The 13,337-nt window shown below is 41.4% G+C and overlaps 1 long non-coding RNA gene across 1 annotated transcript; it reads right to left on the minus strand.

Annotated features, from left to right (window-relative positions):
* Positions 1 to 7,653: 7,653 nt before the first annotated feature.
* On the minus strand, positions 7,654 to 9,511 carry LOC131517782 (uncharacterized). Its single transcript, XR_009264837.1, has 2 exons — positions 9,451 to 9,511; positions 7,654 to 8,028 (listed from the first exon to the last, which is right to left on the minus strand). It is a non-coding gene; the product is annotated as an uncharacterized LOC131517782 (long non-coding RNA).
* Between the last annotated feature and the right edge of the window lie 3,826 nt (positions 9,512 to 13,337).

Here is a 13,337-nt window from a genome sequence, read left to right on the forward strand (position 1 = left end):
AACAGAAATAAAGGAGAAAATGAAAAAAAAAACTTTTGACATTTCACAAACAAGATGTCCTAGCTGAATAGGGCTTGAACACAGTTAATGTAGTGGGAATGGAACAAGCTCATTAAAACCTCATTTGGGATACTTCTGGGGAAGGCAGCAGAGTAGGAGTATCTTAAGCTTACCTTGTCCCATGGATCCAACTAGATAACATGTACATGAGTGTAAATAACCCAGAAAACAACCTGACGTCTGGCATAACAGATTCCCTGCAGCTAAGTGTGAAGAAGAGGCCATATCAAAGAAGACAGGAGAGGCAGAGACATGACTGGGAGCTATATGGATCTGCAGGAGGAAAGAAGGGAATACTGCTGCAGGCGCAGAAAGGAGAAAGAAACAGATTCTCCTATCATATCCCAGGGGTGGACAACCTACATGAGGAAGATGAGTCCCCATAGCATTTGGCTTTGAAAGCAAGAGAGGCTGAATTTATGAGTGGGGATTAACACCTGGAACTTTAAAAATTAGTGTGCTCATCTTTGGGAGAGCCAGGAGGACTAGAGGAAACTGAATCCCTTCCCTTAAAAAGATATCAGAATCAACAGCTCCTTACAGATATAGTATAGAAGCATTTTGAAAAAAAAATGCCTAGGGTATATAGGAGAGAGATTTGTTTAATAATCTCTGAATGTGCACTGAAGGGGCAGGGATTTCTGGGAGACTTCTCCAGCAACAAAGGAGCTGGTGGGTGCCATTTCCATCTCTGCCTCCCAGACTAGACACAGGGACATCTGCAGGAACCAGCATGACACCATCACTACTAACTTGCTAATGGCATGCCCTCCCTCTGAGTTCTCCTGTGGTCATGCTCCTCAAGCCAGGCCTTTCCTTGGTTCCTGGTCTCCTCCCATGGAAGACCCATGCAAACCTTGCAAACACCATATACACCACCACCTCCAACCTTGCCTTGGTCCCTGTTTTCTGGAGGTCCCCTCTCACAGCGGACTGTGTTAGAGACCTTGCTGGCACAGGGTGCCCCACTGCTTTATTCTCCTGCAGACCTGCTCCCTCCAAATCACTCTTGGCTGGAGCCCATCCAGAGTAGTGCCACAAGCCTGGCAGTGTGCAAGAACCTTAACAGTGACTCTTTCCCTGGGGAGAAGAGAAGATAACCACACACACCAGTCTGACTATGGTCCTGGCAGTGGGCTGGGGACAGATGTTTGGTCTGAGTGCAGATCCCACCCATCAGTGAAAACTCCTCAGGGGACAACACAGGAAAAGTGATATAGTTTGGTTCTGTTGCATCTCTGGCAAATTCTTGGTCTGATTAACTCAAGCTTAAGATGGCTGGCCCCAGATTGGCTCACTAACAACACAAGGACCAAACACTGCCTACAAAAGGCAAAGAAAACCATGCAGATGACTGGAATGAAGGCAAATTCAGGTCAGCCACAACAGCCGGGCACATGCAGTAGACATAGGAGACCCCTTGAGCACCAGATTCTAGTGAACATGGGATATTGCATTGCCGGGCACTGTAATGTCCTTCATAAGGCCACTACTTCCAAGAAGAGGGGACATAACTTTTCTAACACATAGAAACAGACACAGAAAGTTAGACAAAATGAAGAGACAGAACAATATGTCCCAAATGAAAGAATAGGACAAAATCACAGCAAGAGACCCAAACCAAATGGAGTTAAGTAATATGCCTGATAAAGAATTTAAACTAATTGTCATAAAAATACTATATTTGAGAAAAGAATAGAGGAGTTAAGTGAGATCCTTAACAAAGAGATAGACAACGTAAAAAAGAACCAATTAGATATGCAGAGCTCAATAACCGAAATTAAAAGTAACACTAGATGAAGTAAACAGTAGACTAGAGATGGCAGAAGAATGTGTCAGCAACCAGGAGACAGGGTAATAGAAAGCAGTCAAGCTCAACAAGAAAGGGAAAAAGATGATAAAAATGAAAATAGACTCCAGAAACTCAGTAACACCATCAAGCATAATAATACTTATATTCTAGGGATGCCAAAAAGAGAAGAGAGAAATGGGGAAGGACATTTCTTTGAAGAAATAATAACTGAAAATATCCAATATCTGGGTAAGGAAACAGAAACTGAGATCCAGGAGGCACAGAGGGCTACCAATAGAAACTGCCCAAGGGTGTCCACCTTGAGACACATAGTAATTAAAATGGTATAAAGTATTGATAGAGAATTTTAAAAGCAGCAAGAGAAAAGAAAAGTGCTACATACAAGAAAATCTCATAAGGCTATCAGCTGACTTTTTTTGGCAGAAACTTTGCAGGCCATGAGGGAGTGGCATGACATTGCAAGTGCTAAAAGAAAACCTTGTAGCCAAGAACACTCTATCCAGCAAGGCTATAATTCTGAAAAGGAGAGATAAAGAGTTTCCTAGACAAACAAGAGTTAAAAAGAAATTCATCACCCTAAACCAGCATTACAAAAATTTAAAGGGGACTCTGAGTGGAAAGGAAAGAAAGACCAGGGGTAAGGAAAGGAAAGGAATGGAACATAGAAGTAAGAAAAGTAGGAAGCTCAAAAGCAGTAAAAATAAGTTTAGCTATAAAAATCAGTCAAGGCATTCACAAAGTAAAAGGATATAAAGTATCTGATACCATGTACCTAAAACATGAGTGGGAAAGGAGTAAAGAATGTGTTCAAATGTAAGCGACTATCAACTTAATGTAGATTTCTATATGAAGAAAATGTTATATACAAATATAATGGTAACCACAAATCTAAGTGCAGTAATAGATATGCAAAAAAATGAAGATAAAGGAATCCAAGTGTATCACTAAAGAAAACCACCAAACTGTGGGATGAAAGAACAAGAGAACGAAGAGAACTACAAACACAAACGCAGAACAAATAACAAAGTGGTAATAAGTTACATACCTATCTATAATTCCTTTGAATGGAAATGGACTAAATGCTCCAGTCAAAAGACATAGGATGATGAAATGGCGAGAAAGCAAGACCCATCATATGTTGCCCATATGAGACTCACTTTAGACCTGAAGACACAGGTAGATTGAAAGTGAAGGAATGGAGAAGTATTTATCATTCAAATGGAAGTGAAAAGAAAGCTGAGGTAGCAATACTACTATCAGAGCAAAGACTGTAACAAGAGACAAAGAAGGACACTACATGATCATAAAACGAACAATCTAAGAAGACAATATAACAATTGTAAATATGTATGCACCCATAATGGGAGCACACAAATACATAGGCAGCTAATAACAAACATAAAAGAAGTAATAAACAGTAATACAATAATAGTAGGGACTTTCATACACCATTCAGATCAATGGATAGATGACTGAAACAGAAAATCAAAAAGGAAATAGTGGCTTTGAATGACACTTTGGACCAGATGGATCTAGCAGATATATTCAGAACATGCCATCCGAAAATAGCAGAATACACATTGTTTTCATGTGCACACGGGACATTCTCCAGAATAGGTCACATATTATGCCACAAAACAAATCTTAACAAATTCAAAAAGATCGATATCATAACAGTGCATCTTTTCTGACCACAACACTGTGACACTAGAAGTCAATAGCTAGAAAAAGTATGGAAAGAACACAGATACATGGAGGTTAAATAGCATGTTGCTAAACAATAAATGGGTCAACCAAGAAATCCAAGAAGAAACAAAAAAATACATGGACAGAAATGAAAATGAAAAGACAGTGCTCCAAAATCTTTGGAATGCAGCAAAAGTGGTTCTAAGGGTATTTTATAGCAATACAGGCCTACCTCAAGAAACAGGAAAAATCTCAAATAAACAACCCAACCTTACACTTAAATCATCTAGAAGAAGACGACCAAACACAACCAAAATCCAGCAGAAGGAAGGAAATAATAAATATTAGAGCAGAAATAAATGATACAGAAACTAAAAAAACAAACAAACAAACAAACAAACAGTGGAACATCACTGAAACCAGAAACTGATTCTTTGGGAAAAAAACAAAATTGATAAGCCTTTAGATGGACTTATCCCCATCCCTGAAAAAAAGAGGACTCGATAAACAAAACAGGAGGGGCACCTGGGTGGCTCAGTTGGGTACGTGCCAGACAGCATATTGTACACCTGAAACTAATATAATACTCTATGTCAACTATACTAAAATTAAAATTAAATTCAAAAAAGGGAATAATGAAGGTTTTGTCATGTTGAGTGTGAGGTGTGGCAAAAAGGCCAAGTAGAAATGACTACTGGATGGCTGAAGCTATAATTCTGATTGCTAATGAGAACATAGCATGATTTGGGAGTTATTAGTAAGGAAATACCAAATTCATGAAAGGGAGACCTCTGAGGGATGGAGAGTACAAGAGCAAAAAATCAAGATACAGTAATGAAAGAGTTTATGGAATTGTTAGCTCAGTCTAGTTCTTGATGTATACATGGGAAAAACTGAGGCCCAGAACAAAGAAAAAACTTGCTTAAAATTACTCACTAATTCAGTGGAATCAGAGTCTATGTCTCTTCACTCCCTGTACATAGCCCCCTTTCTTCCACTAATACTTATCTCAACCAATTTAGATGTTCTGCAACAGACGACTAGAGCTGCTCAAGTGAAACTGAAACTTGAAATGGAAACCAAAATCATGTAGAGAAAGAGAATATTGCCTTCCTTATTTTTAATCATTTCTGCCCAGCAATTCTTAGGTTTATGTTAGAAGACATGACCTCTGGGGATCAGGGGACTGCACATTCCCTGGTGATTACACATGAGTTTATTTCTCTCTCATTTAAAAAAATTTTCCCCTTAAGTTTGTTACTTGTGTGTGTTTGTGTGCATGTGTGTGTGTGTGTGTGTGTGTGTGTGTGTGTTTGTGTGCATGTGTGTGTGCATGTGTGTGTGTATTATTGTGTTTATGTTTTGCTAATTTTCTTTCTTGGAGGACCATTTGCTGAAAGATATTTGAAATATTGCTAGGGAATATATGGCTCATCTTTCAAAACAAGAATTTCCCCTTTTCTTCAGCTTCTGGGGAACCCTGTCCTGAACATACTCACCACTTCCTATGCCAGATTTACCTTGACATGCTTCCTAATTCATACTCCTCGTCCTTCAACTTTTCCCACCAGTGACAGAGAAATTAAAATTCACTTTTAACCACTGTTTATTAATGTCTGTCTACCGTGAATCAGGGTTCCATTTAGTTGAAATGAATTATTTCATTGGCCAAGTGTGATCAGTATAATTTTACCTGTCTTATAAATAAGGAAACTGAGACACAGATAACAGGTTGTGTGATGTGATTATGGTAGACAGAATAAGGATCCTCCAAAGATGTTCATGCCCTACTTCCTAGAACCTGTGAATATGTTACCTTACATGGCAAAAGTGACTTTACATATGTAGTTAAGGATTTTGAGATGAAAAGATTATGCTGGATTATTTAAGTGGGCCCAACATAATCACAGAGGTCCTTAAGAAGAAGTCTGAAGGGTTAGAGTCAGATGAGACATGGTGATGGAAGCAGAGAGGTTAGAGAGACACAGATTTGAAGATGCCATGCTCTTGGCCTTGAAGATGGAGGAAGAAGCCATGAGCCAAAGAATGCAGATGACCTCTAGAAACTAGAAAAGACAAGATAAGAGATTCTCCCCAGAGCCACCAGAAGGAATGTCACACTGCTCACACTTTGAAATTAGAACTTCAAACATTTTTAAATAATTGTTACTGTTTACTTCTGAGAGAGAGACAGAGTGTGAGTGCATGAGGGGCAGAGAGAGAGGGAGACACAGAATCTGAAGCAGGCTCCAGGCTCTGAGCTGTCCACACAGAGCCCAATGTGGGAGTGGAACTCACGAATCATGAGATCATGACCTGAACCGAATTCAGATGCTTAACCAACTGAGCCACCCAGGCAACCCTAAATTTTTTTATTTACTTTTGAAAGAGAGAGAGAGAGAGAGAGAGAGAGAGAGAGAGAGAGAGAGAATGAGAACATGAGGGGTGAGGGGCAGAGAGAGAGGAAGACCCAGAATTTGAAGCAGGCTCCAGGCTCTGAGCTGTCAGCACAAAGCCCAACGCAAGGCTTGAACCCTCAAGCCATGAGATCATGACCTGAGCCAAAGTCAGGTGCTTAACCAACTGAGCCACTCAGGAACCCCTGAAATTAGAACTTCTTACCTCTAAAATTGTAAGATAACAAATTGGCATTGTTTTAAGCCACTAAGTCTGTGGTAATATATTACAAAAGCAAAGGAAGCTGATACATTAAAGTTAAACAGCAGGTAATTTTTCCAGTGATTTCTGTTTTTCCACATGTAAAGAATGCACTCTATAGACATGTAACTGAACCCTATCTTGCTTGACACTGTTTACCCCTTATTTCTTTGTGACTCTCTTCCCTTGCATCTAAGATAGTAGATGCTCCTTAACCTCTTCCTCATTCTCTGATCATTTTCTAAATTATGTGTTGCATCTTTTACTTATGTCTTCTGAATATATTTCTCTTTCCTTTCCATCTCCTTGCTTCCCTTTTCTTTCCTCCATTTCATATTGTCCCTAACATTCACCCTTCATAACTCCTACTTTTTACATTTATGCTAATGATTCCCAAGAATATCTCTTCTCTAAATTTTAGACTCCCCAATTCATATCTATCCTTGGAGAACTGAGAACCAAGGCAGAGAAAATTTTAAATACAGCTATAGACCAAAGACCAATAACCTTCAAAAGTACAATAGATATGACCTTTCAATAGAGATGATAAAAGTCAGAAGACAATATATTTACATCTTTCTTTAAAGTTTTTAACATTTATTTATTTTTGAGAGACAGACTATGAGTGGGGGAGGGGCATAGAGAGGGAGACACAGAATCAGGATCAGGCTCCAGGCTCTGATCAGTCAGCACAGATCCCGATGTGGGGCTCAAACTCGCAAACTGAGCTGAAGTCGGCTGCTTAACTGACTGAGCCACCCAGGTGCCCCATTAGGAGATAACTCTGAATATTAACTGAAAATGTTGAACATGATATGATGTGTGTAAACTATGATATTGTTTAGATACCTCAATACATGACAAGAATGAATGGTACCATGAATGAAAATGAATACATGCTCTGTGATGAAACTCCAATGCTTCATTAATTCTGATTGTGAAATTTTCATTTAGTATTTTCACCATAACTTCAAAGAGAATTATAAGTTAATTTCATCTTCAATAATTGTGCTAGTCCAGGAGAATTTGGGCTACCTGGACCAGAAGTTCCTAAAAGTTCTGTGACTCAAGCAGTGGTTCATTCCCTATATTGGACTGTGTTAGCAAATCCTACCCCATCCCACCAAGATAGATATCTCCAGGACTGAGAAAGTGGAAGACCATTGCAGAACTGGAAAGGGTCCCACTCCCAGTTCCATCTTAGAACAGCAGTGGGTACATATGGTCATTCCTGTAAAAACAAAGCACTTCCACTCAGAGATCCATTTGGAATTGGACCCTGCAGACATCTACTCTTTGCTGTACATGAATGGTCTTAAAAAAGAAAGTGCTAAGGAGAATGATCAACAGAGAGAGAATTTCTATTTTGTAAGTTACACCTGCAAGAATGCTAATATAGGGAAGAGGTAGGAAATCTTAAGAATAGTTCTGGCCTATTTTCAGATCAAGTACTTTTTCCTTGTTGGTCAAAACATTTATTATATCCCTGAGGTCTGTTTAAGTCGAATGGGTGAGACATGGTATTCAAGGCATTTCTAAAGCACAGTCCCCCAAAGTCATAGTCTTCTCTGCTTATTGCAACCCCAAACATCTTTTGTTTGTATGGCCTGAAAGTGTCAGCTGCAAGAGAGGAGTTCCTCCAGCATTGTTTCTTTTCCAATTTTATTTAGTTATTGTCTTCACCTGGTTCTTCTTCTGGGACACCTCCAAAGCTGTTGCTGAGGACCAAGGGCACTCCTTGTTCACTTTTTGTGACATCTTCTGTGGCATCTGGAGCACTGTGGACATTGTCCAGCTATTTTCTTTTGCAGCTGCAGGAAACATCAGGTGGAGCTGTATGAGATCGTGTGGCATGCTGTTTGGGGCAGATCTGACAACAGGTATAGGGTTTATTTTGGAACATGCCTTTTGAGATATGGGGGTGGAAGCTTCCCTGCAGAACCCATGGCTGGCATGAAGGAAGAGACCCTCCCATGGTTCTCCTGGGGCTCAATGAAGGCCACATCCCAGTGTCATCGGGGCCCCATCCCTGATTGCCCTACCTTTTTGACTGCTAGTCCTTCTGCTGCGTTGCTGTCCTATTCATACTCTCTTTGAGAGCTGTCAACATCCCCTTCTCTGTTGAGAACCCTGGCACATGTGAGTGTTGTGGGACACACAGTGGTGATATGTGCCTCTGTCTCACATGGATGTGATTTTACACACACCGACTGAAGGACATGAGTGTGTGGGGAACAGACAGTGTGGACTTCCCTGATCGACTTGCCTCCAGATGAGGCAGCATCTACAGATCCTGAAACTCATAGTTGAAAGTGGTACCCTGAGGTGACCCCATATTTCCCACAGGAGGTTCACGGGACCCGAGGACATTGGAATCTCCCAATCAGATAGGGATCCTATAAGCCCCCTCCCCATTGATACTGCGTCTACTAAGTGCTCCCAGGGATGCACAACTAGGCAATTTGAGCAGTTGTACCATCTCAGGTTCTCTCCATGACCAGGAATGAAGCCTGTGTCATCCTGCCCATCCTCCAGGCTGTCACTCTCCCCATGACTGTGCAGGATGTTGCCTAGGTCCCTCCTTGCAACTCATACTCCGCGTTCCCCTTCCTCTTCCCTTCCCAGATATACTCCATTTCTATTCTTCTGACAGCCTCCACAATTACACTGTTCTCAAATACGAGGAAAGAAAGATGATTTCCTGGCACCACTCAATCAATCCCTGATCTCTCCTGTTTGGAGAGCACCTGTCATGCATCTGGGCTGCTGGGTACTGAGAGGGAGAGAGTACTGACAGCATCCACATATCCAGTGTCCGTTCTGTCACTGAGATGACCTTCTTTGGGACACATTTTAGCCAAAAACAACCTCAATATTTCCCTTAACCTTAAAATATGTTAAGCGAACCTGTTGTCAATCATTTCTACTATTTTCAAAAAATCTGGAAACACTATTGCATGGGGAGATCTGTATTGATCTCAGTTCAAATGGTAGCTAATGCACATACATTCAGGTACTAGACACTTGTGTACTATTCAACATGGATCTTGTGTTGATATAGAAATGTTTCTTAATTTCTATAGTTATTATACTATGATTGACTTAAGGAATTTAAATTTGTAGCTATGAAATCACTGAAAAACCTGCCTAACATTTTATACTGTTCTGGTTGTACAGGACAGTGAATGAAAAAATTACTCTCAATCAACTTAGTGAGTAAATTTCCACGGTACCTTCCTCTGGTATGGGAAGAGTGTGCACCTGATGTGCGACCAGAAGAAATCTCCTTTCTTTTTTTTTTTTTTTTTTAAATTTTTTTTTCAACGTTTTTTATTTATTTTTGGGACAGAGAGAGACAGAGCATGAACGGGGGAGGGGCAGAGAGAGAGGGAGACACAGAATCGGAAACAGGCTCCAGGCTCCGAGCCATCAGCCCAGAGCCTGACGCGGGGCTCGAACTCACGGACCGCGAGATCGTGACCTGGCTGAAGTCGGACGCTTAACCGACTGCGCCACCCAGGCGCCCCAGAAATCTCCTTTCTTTATGGATATGGTTGTCCTGGGTGGCACATCTTGTGCTTCATTGCTATGGTAATTTCCTGGGAAATGCAAAGAATTAGAGAGTAAGTTTGGCATCTTGCTGGCATAAGACCACAGAACAATTCATCATACTTTACACATATTCGACCTCCCACTATCCCTACTCGCCAGTTTCCCAACAAATCTCATGCTTTCAAAATGGACTTAGGAAGATGTCGATCTTTGGTTTGCATTGAAAACAGCCAACAACCAGGTTTGGTGGGCCAATCCTGTTACTTAGCAGAGACATTAATAGAAATACAGTAAAGCGCAGTCACCACACCTGATGGCCAGGGTTGACATCACATTAAGAATCTGCATGTACCTGACAGAGGTAGGAGAGGGCTCTGTTCCTCAGCTTCCTGTTCTCACATGTGAACGTGTTAATATGCTATGCTCATTTGTGTGCTGTGATGGGGCTGAAAGTGATGTACTACAAGTGAAACCTCAAGAACAGTAAAATGTGCTGCTTCACAATTCACAAGATTTGGGTCTAAATTAAACTTGAGTCATAATTTGGCTCTGTTTATATGCATAGTGTCTTAGGATAACTACCTTAAGTTGTTCATTTGCCAAAGCCTTCAGACTACATCAAGTCCCTCTTTTCACTGGCAGATGGACATGAATGTGAGTGGGGATTCTCCCGTCACACTGGTGAGGTTCTCTTTCCCCACCTTGCAGTACACAATGTACCCTTCTCTGCTCTTTGGAAGAGAGCCAAGTGCTCACAGCGATGCTCAGTCTCTGAAGACATTCATCTCTTTGAATTACACTTTTTGCCAAGCAAACAGAACTACAACTATGGTCAGTGGTGGGTGCCTGATTTTCCATCTGAGAAAATCAGGTTTATTCTCCACAATAGTACCTGAAGATAAATGTTAAATCCCATTCTAAGCAGGTGGAAAAAGAAGGAGTGACTTCTCCCCAGCTAGACTTGTCAGTTCCTGCTTTCTCCAATTCCTCCTGGATCTAGGTGTGGCAGGTGGCTGCATGGCAAGCCACCTGCAGAAGGAAGAGACCCTGCCCCACCACACTGTGACTCGAGTGATGTTGGAAAGATTCACTGTGGAGCCTCGGATGAAGAGTGCTGTGTGTGAGGAAAGTGGCAAGAATGATGTACCATGACCAATCATGCCACAAGACCTGCCAGGAGGTGAGGTCCTGTTGTCACTGACTCTGTGACAGATATTGTACTACATGTGATTTGTTTTCCTGGTACATTGACATCTGTTGGGCGTACAATGAACACATTTAAATTGTACTGTATGATGCATTTTTATATGCATACACATTCATGATGTAATGGTGATAGGATTTTTTTATTGAGATAGTCGACACCATTAATTATAATGTTTAGGGAGGTATATACATCATGGAAACACACTGTACACCAAACTCTCTCTCTCACACACACACATGCTCACACACAGACACACAGACACACAAGCACTGAGAGTTACATAACATGGATTCACATGTAGACACACCTACCTCCCTGAACACAAACATACACCACTTAATGGCACTACCACTGCTTCCACAGATGCTATGTGACCATAGGTCTTTTCTGGGAAAACCCCTTTTGACTGCCATGTGTCTTATTCTAATTACAGCAGGAGCTGGAATCAGGGTGGCTCTGCACAAGAAACCTGCAAGAAAGCCACACCTTTCTCATCTTCCAGATTTCTCCTCCCAAGTGAGGGACTCCAGAATACATACCACTTTCACATTCCAGCGGGGTGCTCTGCATTGTCATAAAAGAACACACTGTGAGGGTCAGATAATGCTGTGTTTTGTTTGCACAACTCTTTAGTTATCTTAGTGACATGAGCAAATGAAATGGGAAAGAGCAATAGAGGCCAGCGAACCCCAAAGCAAGAGCAGAGCAAGCATAATCATACACAAAGGCATCAAAGATTCCTAGAGGGTATATGTCCCAAGCCCTTTTTAAAATTTTTAAATGTCTATTTATTTTTGAGAGAGAGACAGAGTGCAGCTGGGAGAGGGTCAGAGAGAGAAGGAGACACAGAATCCGAAGCAAGTTCCAGGCTCTGAGCTGTCAGCACACCCCCTTATGTGCTGCTCGACCTCATGCTCCATGAGATCATGACCTGAGTGAAATTTGAACAGTTAAACGACTGAGCCACCCATGTACTCCCCTAGTCGATTTGGAAAAATGATATCCAAGAATGAACATTCGCTGCTGGTGAAGAGCTCACTATCCTGCAGATGGTACCTGATTCTGCTATTTTGAAACACCTTTGTAAACATGTATCTGTTGGTAATGAACTGTCACTGGACATTGTCACTTTTAACTAAGTGGTATATACCAATCAGTGTGCACACACTGAGAGTCATATACCTTAATTCTATTTAAGGAGAAATAAAATAATCTTCATTCTTACACAAGGAAAGGCAAGCTTACCTCCGAAGTCGATGTGGTATCTCCGTCTCTGCTGTCAATGGAAACTTCTTCTGTCCGGTCACTGATGGAACCTAACAAGATACACAGATAGTTTCAGGACGCCAGTGGGACTGCTCAGGAATTTTTTCTGGGTTTTTGCTTCATGGAGTTATTGACACAAGTATATGGAGATGGGTGGTTCCTGAGTATCAACTGACCTGCTGCTGGGTCATCCTTGGTAGATAAAGAAAGGTAAAGGAAAGGAGCAGGGAAGGAAATAGAAACAGGCACTCTGAATTTTAGCTGCAGGGAATCTCACCAATGTGAAATATTGGAAACAGTGAGATGCATGCTATGCTTTGCTGATGGAGTCCTATGACCCAATGCCTATTTGAAGTTCAGGAAATGATCCTGCATTGTGGACAATTTGAAGACAATGTGTGTGCCCTGGCTGTGCTGGAGATATGCAACCAGGGTGGTGGGAACAATCCTCACTACCAAAGTTTACTCTGGGTTCCTGTTTATCAGGGTCTTTTAGTGTGCACTACAAGGTTTGAGCATGTCTTAAGGCTTATGATACTGTTATGAAATTGACTAGAAATCTTCCTGATTCTTCTCTGCCCGGACTCCATATGAGAGACGATCCTAGGTGTGAAAGATATCTGGCCAGTTATTTCTCCTCCGTCTCCATCTCCAGAAAGGGAATATGAAACAGACGTTCAGGTACAGCAGTTCTGAGGGAAGAATGTACTGTTGTAGGCAGTGTGCGCAATGAGCCTGACTTAGAGTCCTGGAAATTGGACACCTGCATTCTGTGTAAGTAGCACTTGTCTTCTGAAGAAACACAAATTCCACACACATCACATCACATCACATCACATCACATCACATCACAGGGAAAGAGCCCACGACCCTCATACACAAAAACCACACCACCTAAATGACCTCCGTGCTGTCAGGAACTGTGGAACAAGGTTACATTTTTACCATACAATCCGTTTTTCTCACAAAACCCCATCCGCCACTCCCAGCAGGAACCCAGAAATCAGGGATTCTCTCCAGACCAAAACAGATGTGAAAGCCTCACCCTCAGAGTCAGCAAGAGTTGTTCTCAAGAAGTTTCCAATTCCAGAATAT

The sequence above is a fragment of the Neofelis nebulosa genome, chromosome 1 (assembly GCF_028018385.1).
Source record: "Neofelis nebulosa isolate mNeoNeb1 chromosome 1, mNeoNeb1.pri, whole genome shotgun sequence".
In the NCBI taxonomy this organism is placed as follows: Eukaryota; Metazoa; Chordata; class Mammalia; order Carnivora; family Felidae; genus Neofelis; species Neofelis nebulosa.